This window comes from Asparagus officinalis, chromosome 7, assembly GCF_001876935.1.
Source record: "Asparagus officinalis chromosome 7, Aspof.V1, whole genome shotgun sequence".
Lineage (NCBI taxonomy): Eukaryota > Viridiplantae > Streptophyta > Magnoliopsida > Asparagales > Asparagaceae > Asparagus > Asparagus officinalis.
In genome coordinates, this window is record NC_033800.1 from 47,263,939 (window position 1) to 47,273,158 (window position 9,220).

Genomic DNA, 9,220 nt, shown 5'->3' on the forward strand with positions numbered 1-9,220 from the left:
ATTAATTAAATATTTAAAAATATTAATCAAATTATAATTATCCATAATTAAAAAATTAAATAATCATATTTTTACTCCCTTTAATTATCTATAATTAAAAAAACTGATATTCATATTTTTAATTCTCCTTTTATTTTTTATATAAATGAGAGATTAACAGTATACTATTAGCTAGACTTATATTTTTAAAAATTATCACATGGATCTCCTTAATTTTTTAAAATACAAATTTCATTAAACATTCCATAAATTTAGCCATTTGGCCTAAGCTTGTGAATTTTCTAAAACCCACAAAAAATTTAAAATTTTAGAAAATCACCAAAACATTTTGATCTTTTGCACTTTATCCCATAAGGGTGTTACCCCATAATTTTACACTGACGAACATTATCCGTAAACCTCTCAAATCATTCCTATTTATAGATTAACCTACAAAATTTCCAACAACTACTAAGAATTCAGAAATTACAAATAATCCTCATAAATATGAAACTACAAACAATACCTTAAAGAATTTGAAAATCACAAAAAGGCTTTAAATTCTAAAATTTACAAACCATCCCCTTTAAATTCTAAAAATTATAGACAATTGTCTTAAAACTACAAAGACTACAAACAAATCTCTTAAAAATATAAAAATTATAAACAACCCCTTAAAAATCCAAAACGGCAAAAATGCTTCTAAAAAATCTTAAAATTGTAAGAAGAAACTAAATTTTCAAAAAAAGGAGAAAAAATTAAAAGAAAAACAAAGAACTACCAGAAAATTTTGAATATTACAAATAGCTCCCCCAAAAAGAAAAAATTACAAATGACCCCTTTAAAATCTAAAAATTAGAAACAACCTCCGAAAAAAATCTAAAAATTGTATAGCACCTTGAAAACAATAAACAATCATTATTATTGGTCTTCTACCAAAAGTTTCTACGAAAGCTATTGGAGGTTAAACGAGAAAACAGAAAAAAATCCATGTTCCGATTGTTTGCCAAACAAGAATCAGGCTTAAATTGATTTTGTTTCCCTAACCCAATTTAGATTGGAGTTGTCAAAATTAAAGGTTATTCATTTGGCGCGGTTCTTTTTTGTTAAAATGTTCACCAATCATTGATAGTCACGTAGCCTAAATAAATCGGCTATAGCTCTAGCTTGTCAGCCACAAAGAAGATCTTGTACTGATTGCGCTTGATTTCTTGATGTTAAAAAAAAAAAATTCAAAGATTTGTCCAATTTAAATAATGAAATCAAACAAAAAGGAAAGTATTTTTTTATGTAGACCCTTGAGTGGAGTCTGAGTCAGTTCTAGCGCTCTTTTAGTAACACTTTCGGTGTTAGGTATGAACAGAGTCGAAAGTGTGCACACAATCTAGCACAAGATTCGGGTTAGACCCTTTTTGTGCCACGTGGCAAGTGACCTAATTAACTGTGGAAAAAGTTGATTAGGAGTTTGCAAAATATTTAAGATTTGGAGAATCAGATGCTTAGCAATTTGCTTACTTTGGATGACAAAGTTACTTTACTTACCCGTAGAAATGCGTAAAGTTTGAGCTCATAATAGGGTATAAAGAGCTAGAGATACATATTCACGGATTTGGCTTGAGTATGACACACGAGTATTTGCACCAATCTAATTGCGTTGGATGTGTTGATATAATTGTAGGTATTCTTTACAATCTTAATTATAGAGAATGTATACAATTAGTTAGTGGACTAAATGACCAATGCTATTGAATTATCTCAGTGGGACTAACAATTAAATTTTTTATATTATTTGTATAATTAATATCATTTATGAGGTTAAATGAAGAATTTTAATTGATGAGTTGTAGAGAATATCTACAATTAAAGGATGTAGATGATCTCTACCCGAATTTAGACCCATATGAATGACTTTTAACGAGCTTGTGACATCTCATTGTTCCGCTGTACATTTAAATTTAATTGGTGACTAAAAACGATTTTATATGAAATACTTTCAAAAGATTTCAAAAGAAAAAAAAATCAACTTTGTGATGAAGGGTAATGTTCATAAATCTTTCATGAAATATAAAACATTGTAAATTATTTCATTATAGAAAAAAACATATATCTTACAATCCACAGAAAATATCACACCTATAAAAAATTATGCACAAATAAATGTCATGAAATTTATTTGCATTTAAGAAAAGAATCATGATCTAAAAAAAATCATAAATTTTCAGACCAGTTAAGTAAATTGCCATGAACTTTGTGTTATTATCATCAGATAACTTTCTTCAACTCTAATTCATGTATTATCCATTTTTATGGGTAAAAATAGGGCAAGGAGCCCTATTCATATTATACGATATAGATTTGTAATATAGTATGAGATTTTAGTTTATTTTATTGTTTTTTTCATTTGGAAGTTTTTGCTTTTTAACAAAAATAGTTTGTAATAGTTTTATGCAAAATTCCTAATAACTTATGATAGCTTTCTCAAGTCTTACCCCACTACTATGTATACATTAGCTAAAATAATGGTTCAGGTTAGAACTTTTTTGCCATGTAGCAAGTGATCCAAATAAACATTACAGAAGCTGTAACTTTGACTTGATCTTGTGTGACCAAATCAACCATTCTCAGTTGAGAGAATCATGGGAAAGTGAGGTTGTTGCGAGAATATCTCTCAGCGGCAGTTATTTGAGGGGATGGAGATAATGAGTTTAACCTCTATATATAAAGTGGAGTGTTCTCTTTGAGAAAGAACAACATAGAAACAAAACCTCAATCCTATTACCGGAGCCCCCTCAAAAATCTCATCGTTCTTTCACTTCTTCTCTGTTCACGTTCACTGGTATCAGAGCTAGCATCGATCTCAACTCCAAGAACGCCACCAAATTCTCATCTCGCTTCGATCCTCAACTCCCAGAACGTCACCATATCGAGCTAGCGTCAATCGAAGACAACGACTGCGCCTCGATCGAAAACAACGACCCTTGCGTCTCGATCGATGATGGCTGCTTCGATTGACAACAGCGGCGTCGACGACTCTGCCTCGATTGACGACTCTGCTACGATCGACGACGACGATGACTCTACCTCAATCGACGACTTGCCTACGATCGACGATGACGACTCTGTCTCGGTCGACAACTCTGTCTTGATTGATGACTTTGCTTGTGATCGACGACGACTCTGCCTCGGTCTTGGGGTCGACGACTCTGCCTCAATCGACAACGACGACGGCTGCTTTGGTGTCTCCTTGTTCTCGAAATCGACAGATCTGCTGCGATTGTGATCTCGATTGATTGTCATGGGTTAGATTTGATTTTGAGAAGGAGAGGAGATTTTTGGGGGTGAAGTTTGGTAGGTCCATAAAAGGGATAATTAATAGCATTCAGTGGAACTCTACAGAAGTCAGAGCCATTTCTAGCTTAAAAAAATTGCACTTTAGCCCCTTACACAATTCAGAATCTGCTTTCAATCAAGTTTTATTGTCCGAACAATTCTTCACAAATCCTATCCGGTGCAACTCAACGACAACAGCAGATCATCTCCAAATACAGTCAGAGCCGACTTCGACAAGTGCTTGTCCATTCAACACCACTAGGTGACAATCTCGCTCGAATAGGAGTTTCCTTTCTCAACTCGAAACAGTCAGGTTCTTTTAATTAATTAATTTATTTTTTGTATCTAAATTTATTCTATTTTTAGTTTAACTATCTATATACCAACCTTATACATATTTTAAAATTGGATTTTAGTTTTAGTTCTCTACTGAATGACTACTAAACTCGTTCTATCAGAACTAGAAAAAATTAATAAATTTAATAGCAATAAATATGATATGTGGTATAGAAAAATAGGATATGCTCTTATTCATGATAATATAGATGATGCAATCGAAACCACTGCTCCAACCCTTACTAATAAATCTACACCTGAAGAAAAGAAATAGTTTGAATAGTGAAAGTCGAAAGATAAAAAGGTAAAAAGTCTAATGCTCAAGTTCATGGAAGATAACTTAATCAAAGTTTTTAAAACGTATAAGACTTCCATGGACATGTGGAATGCTATAAAAGAAAAATACGACACCGCCTCTAAAGTTAACATTCAACTCCTCTTGCATAAGTATAATTTTTGTCGTATGTAAGAGGGAGACAATGTCGTAGAGTATATTAACAAGATGATTATCATGTCTAAAGACTTATCTACTGCTAGGACCAAAATTCCGGAAAGAATGCAAGTGACAACTATTTTGAATAGTCTACCCCCTTCCCTTATTGTGGCTACCACCACATTAAGAAAGAACCCTACAATTAAATTTGTCACTAATCGTCCTATGCACCTAGCGATAGAACATGACTTAATAACCAGTAGGAAAGAACCAGAACTGAATATGGTGCAACAAGAGCTGAATTATGTCCGCCAGAGGCATAATGCTGGAAGCTATAAAAACCCTGGTCCTAATAAACCACAATCGCGAGGACCGAAATCACAAAAGTTCAACAGAAAGAAAGTACCACGCGGAGCTTGCTACAATTGTGGAAAGTTCGGGCATTTTAAGCTCACTTGCCTGCAAAGTGAAAAATATGATACTAAAGGAGGCTATAAGCATCCTGAACAAGGGGTAATAGCAAAAGAAAATTTGTCAGTGTGACAAAATGCAATCCTGTAATGACGGATATCAGCGGTTGGTGGATCGACTATGGTGCGACCAAACATATTGCAAAGGACAAGAATGGAGTCACATAATTCACCGAGCTGAAAAAAAAAGAACAGAGAATCTATATGGGAAATAATACCTATCTCGATATAGAAGGTATTGGTTCGTATAGATTGGATCTTGGGAACAATATTCTTGTCCTCAAAGATGTATTGTATGCACCAGGAATTCGGTGCAATATGATCTCTATTCCAACCTGATGAAAAAGGAGTGGAAGTTAGATTCTACAATAACTGGTTTTCTACAAGGAAAAATAATAAAGTGTATGTTATGAGAAAATATGTGCCCGAGCATGAATTGTGCATTCTTCCTGTAGTTTGTAATAATTCTGATAATAAAATTTTGAATTTGAACTACTTGTCCTGTTATATTTCTGAGTTTGAATTATGACATTCTAGACTAGGACATGCTAGTATTTTAGAAATGAAAGAAATTATCAGAATGAACTTACTTCCTACACTATCTAATGTTCAATTACCACCATGTGAACATTGTTTAACTGGTAAAATGACTAAAAAATCTTTTATTGGCAGACAAAGAGCCAATAAACTTTTAGGGTTGATACACTCGGATATTTGTGGTCCCTTAAGTGTCAAAACTTATAGTAATAATGAATATTTTATTACTTTTATAGATGATATTCCAAGTTTGCACACGTCTATCTTATATCTAAAAAATTAGAAGCTTTTGACTACTTTAAGAGATATAAGACAGAAGTTAAAAACTAACTTGGAATGAAAATTAAAATTTTGAGAACTGATAGAGGTGGAGAATATAACTTCAAAGAATTTGAGAGTTATTGTATTCAGCATGGAATTAAAAGCATACAACAATGTTGTATACGCCACAACAAAATGGTGTTGCTGAAAGAAAGAACATAACATTGCTGAATGTAGTTAGATGCATGTTGTCTTATTCTGGTCTCTCCAAAAAAATTTGGGGAAAAGCATTGTTAACTGCAAACTATATTTTAAATAGAATTTCCATCAAATCAGTTGTATCTACACCTTATGAATTATGAAATGAAAGGAAACCTAATTTGAGTCATCTCGGTAAGTGGAGATCTATAGCCCATGTTCTCATTCCATATCAACTTAGAGATAAGTTGGATTTTAAAACAATAAAGTGTAAGATCTATAGCCCATGTTCTCATTCCATATCAACTTAGAGATAAGTTGGATTTTAAAACAATAAAGTGTAGATTCATAGGGTATTCAGAAAAGTCAAAAGGTTATAAGTTCTACAATAAAAAAAAGGGTTATTGAAAGCAGAGATGCTACGTTTCTAGAGATCCTAGAGGAAGAGAAACAAGTTCGAGAGGAAACATAACCTCTAATTGTAATAGATGATAATTATTACAACGTTGTTCCCACTAATGACCCTGATATTGTGAATGAACCTAACCTTAAAATTGATGAAATACCTATGAAAAATAATGTACCTCATCAACCGGTTGTAGGCAACAAAAGGCCAAGAACACAACCGTCATGGATGGATGATTACTATTTATATTCATGTGAGAGATCTGTTTCTCCGTAGAAACAAATATAGAAGATCAAGATCCCTTAATCTTCTCTGATGTGATGAAATCACATAAATCGGCTTTATGGCTAGAATCCATGAGAGAAGAACTTGATTCTATAGAAAAAAATAAGGTATGAGAGTTATGTGATCTACTAAAAAATAGAAAAGCCATAGGATACAAATGGGTGCTTAAAAAGAAATATCGTGTTGATGGATCTATTAATAAATTCAAAGCCTGGTTGGTTGCCAAGTAGGGGTGCATTCGGTCTAGATACGGCTCGGATATGATGCTTACCATATCCATATCCTCTTACCCATCTCAGATACGGATACAAATAAAGATATACCTTGGTAAAAAAATTTATAACCACATCCACTAAAATCGGATATGATTAATGATATACATGCGGATATATAAATGAATATATTCATGCGGATACAAAACAGATATGAGAAAACTAGATAGTATTGAGAAAAACATAGTTTATGTGATACAAAAAAGTTCATTAATATGTCCATTATAACTGAAAAGTTAAGATTAGATATCTTGATCATCAAAATTAACCACAAATCCATAATCTTAGTATCGAAACTATCATAAGAGTATGACTAATATGTATTTGTATATTTCAGATATGGATATGGATATTTCACTACAAAACCATATCTGTAACCATATCCTATCGGTTATAGATTTGAGTAACCATATTTGTATCCTAACGAATACAGTTATAGATATTTTCTCGGATGCGGATACGGTTTAGCACCCCTATTGCCAAGGGTTACAACCAGAAGGTTAGAATAGATTTTCAGGAGACGTATTCTCCTGTAGCTAAATTTATATCAATTGGAATTATTTTGGCTATTGTTGCATATCTTGATTTGGAGTTATTACAAATAGATGTTAAAAATGCATTCCTTATCGAAGAGTTGAAGGAAGCAATATATATGCAACAACCTAAAGGTTTTCAGGTTAAAGGATAGGAACGTAAAGTTTACAAATTAATAAAATCTCTATACGGTTTAAAACAGTCTTCTAGACAATGGTATCTCAAATTCAAATTAATAAAATCTCTATACGGTTTAAAACAGTCTTCTAGACAATGGTATCTCAAATTTCATGATGCAATCACTAAACTTATCTCTATACGGTTTAAAACAGTCTTCTAGACAATGGTATCTCAAATTTCATGATGCAATCACTAAACTTTATTTTATTCAAAATAAATTAGATAATTATGTATATGTCTTGAAAAGTGGGAGCAAATTTATTATATTATTCTTATATGTGGATGATATATTACTCGTTGGAAATGACATAGAAATGTTGAATAAAATCAAGGCAGATCTCAGCAAAAAGTTTGAGATAAAAGACATGAGAGATGCATCATATATTCTTGGAATTCAAATAATTCGAGATAGAAAGTCTAGAATGCTAAGATGCATCATATATTCTTGGAATTCAAATAATTCGAGATAGAAAGTCTAGAATGCTAAGTTTAAACCAAGAAAACGAGATAGAAAGTCTAGAATGCTAAGTTTAAACCAAGAAAAATATTTAAGATCAGTTCTTAAAAGGTTTATAATGAAGAATTCCAATCCGGCGCCAACTCTGTTGGTCATGGGAAAAAGATTATGTAAAGAGAAAAGTCCTGAAGAGGGAGAAAAGCCATTAGATATTCCTTATGCTCAAGCAATTGGAAGCTGGATGTATGCAATATTGTGCACCAGACCTAATATAACTTATGTTGTAAGTCTAGTCAGTCAATATCAAAGTAATCTAGGACCAACACATTGGGAAGTTGTTAAAAGGATTATGAAGTATATCAAAGGTACATTAACTCATAGATTAGTTTTTCAAGCCAATTCGTTTGATCTCCTTGGTTACTTCGATGCCGATTTTGGAGGTGATAAAGATGATGGAAAGTCCACTTTGAGACACTTGTTCATCTTTGAAGGATGAGCTATTTCTTGGAGTAGCAAGAAACAATAGTGTGTTTCTAGATATACATAAGAAACTGAATATATAGCTTGCAGTATGCATGACAACTACACATGTTGTCTAGATAAGACGGTTTTTAATTGATCTAGATCTCAATTTGTTAGAAGGACCTATTAATATTTATTGTGATAATCAATCAATGATTAGATTGATCAATAGTAGCGTGAATAGCTCCAAAGGAAAACTTATTGAGACCAAGTATCACTATATTCGAGATATTGTAGAAAAGATAGAAGTTAAAGTGACTTATATCCCTACCGCATATATGATTGTTGATCCATTGAATACCAACAGAATCTTTTATCAAACATATAAGTTTGATGGGATTTAGGAATAAATAACTCCAAGTAAAATTCCATGAATAATGAATAAGAGTTACTCTCTATGAATAGTGGGAGTAATGGTAAGAAAAAGCATCTGATCTCACGGATAGTGGGAGGCATGTCACTTGGTTAATTTGGTCAAGTGGGGAATGTAACTTTGACTTGGTCTTGTGTGGCCAAATCAACCATTCTTAGTTGAGAGAATAATGGGAAAGTTTGGTTGTTGAGAGAATATCTCTTAGAAGCAGTTATTTGAGGGGGGTGGAGATAATGAGTTTAGCCTCTATATATAAAGTGGAGTGTTCTCTTTGAGAAAAAAACAACACAAAAAACAAAACCCCTATCCTATTACCGGAGCCCCCTCAAAAATCCCATCGTTCTTTCACTTCTTCTCTGATCACGTTCAGAAGCTAATTAGGAGTTCGTAGAAGGTTTGGGATTTGGAGAATCTAATGCGTATCATTTTGCTCAATTGGGACAAAAGGGCTACTTAACCTCAGAGGAAGGAAAAGTTCAAGTCAATCATGGGGTGTAAAAAGGTAAAGATACAAAATCAAGGGTTTGTCTTGAGTATGGGACATGAGTATTTGCACCCAAGGAAGTGAAGAGCATGCTTTTTGTTGGATGTTAACATTAAAAAGTATAAGTCCTAGCAATCTGTAAAATTTAGAAACAAAAGTATGA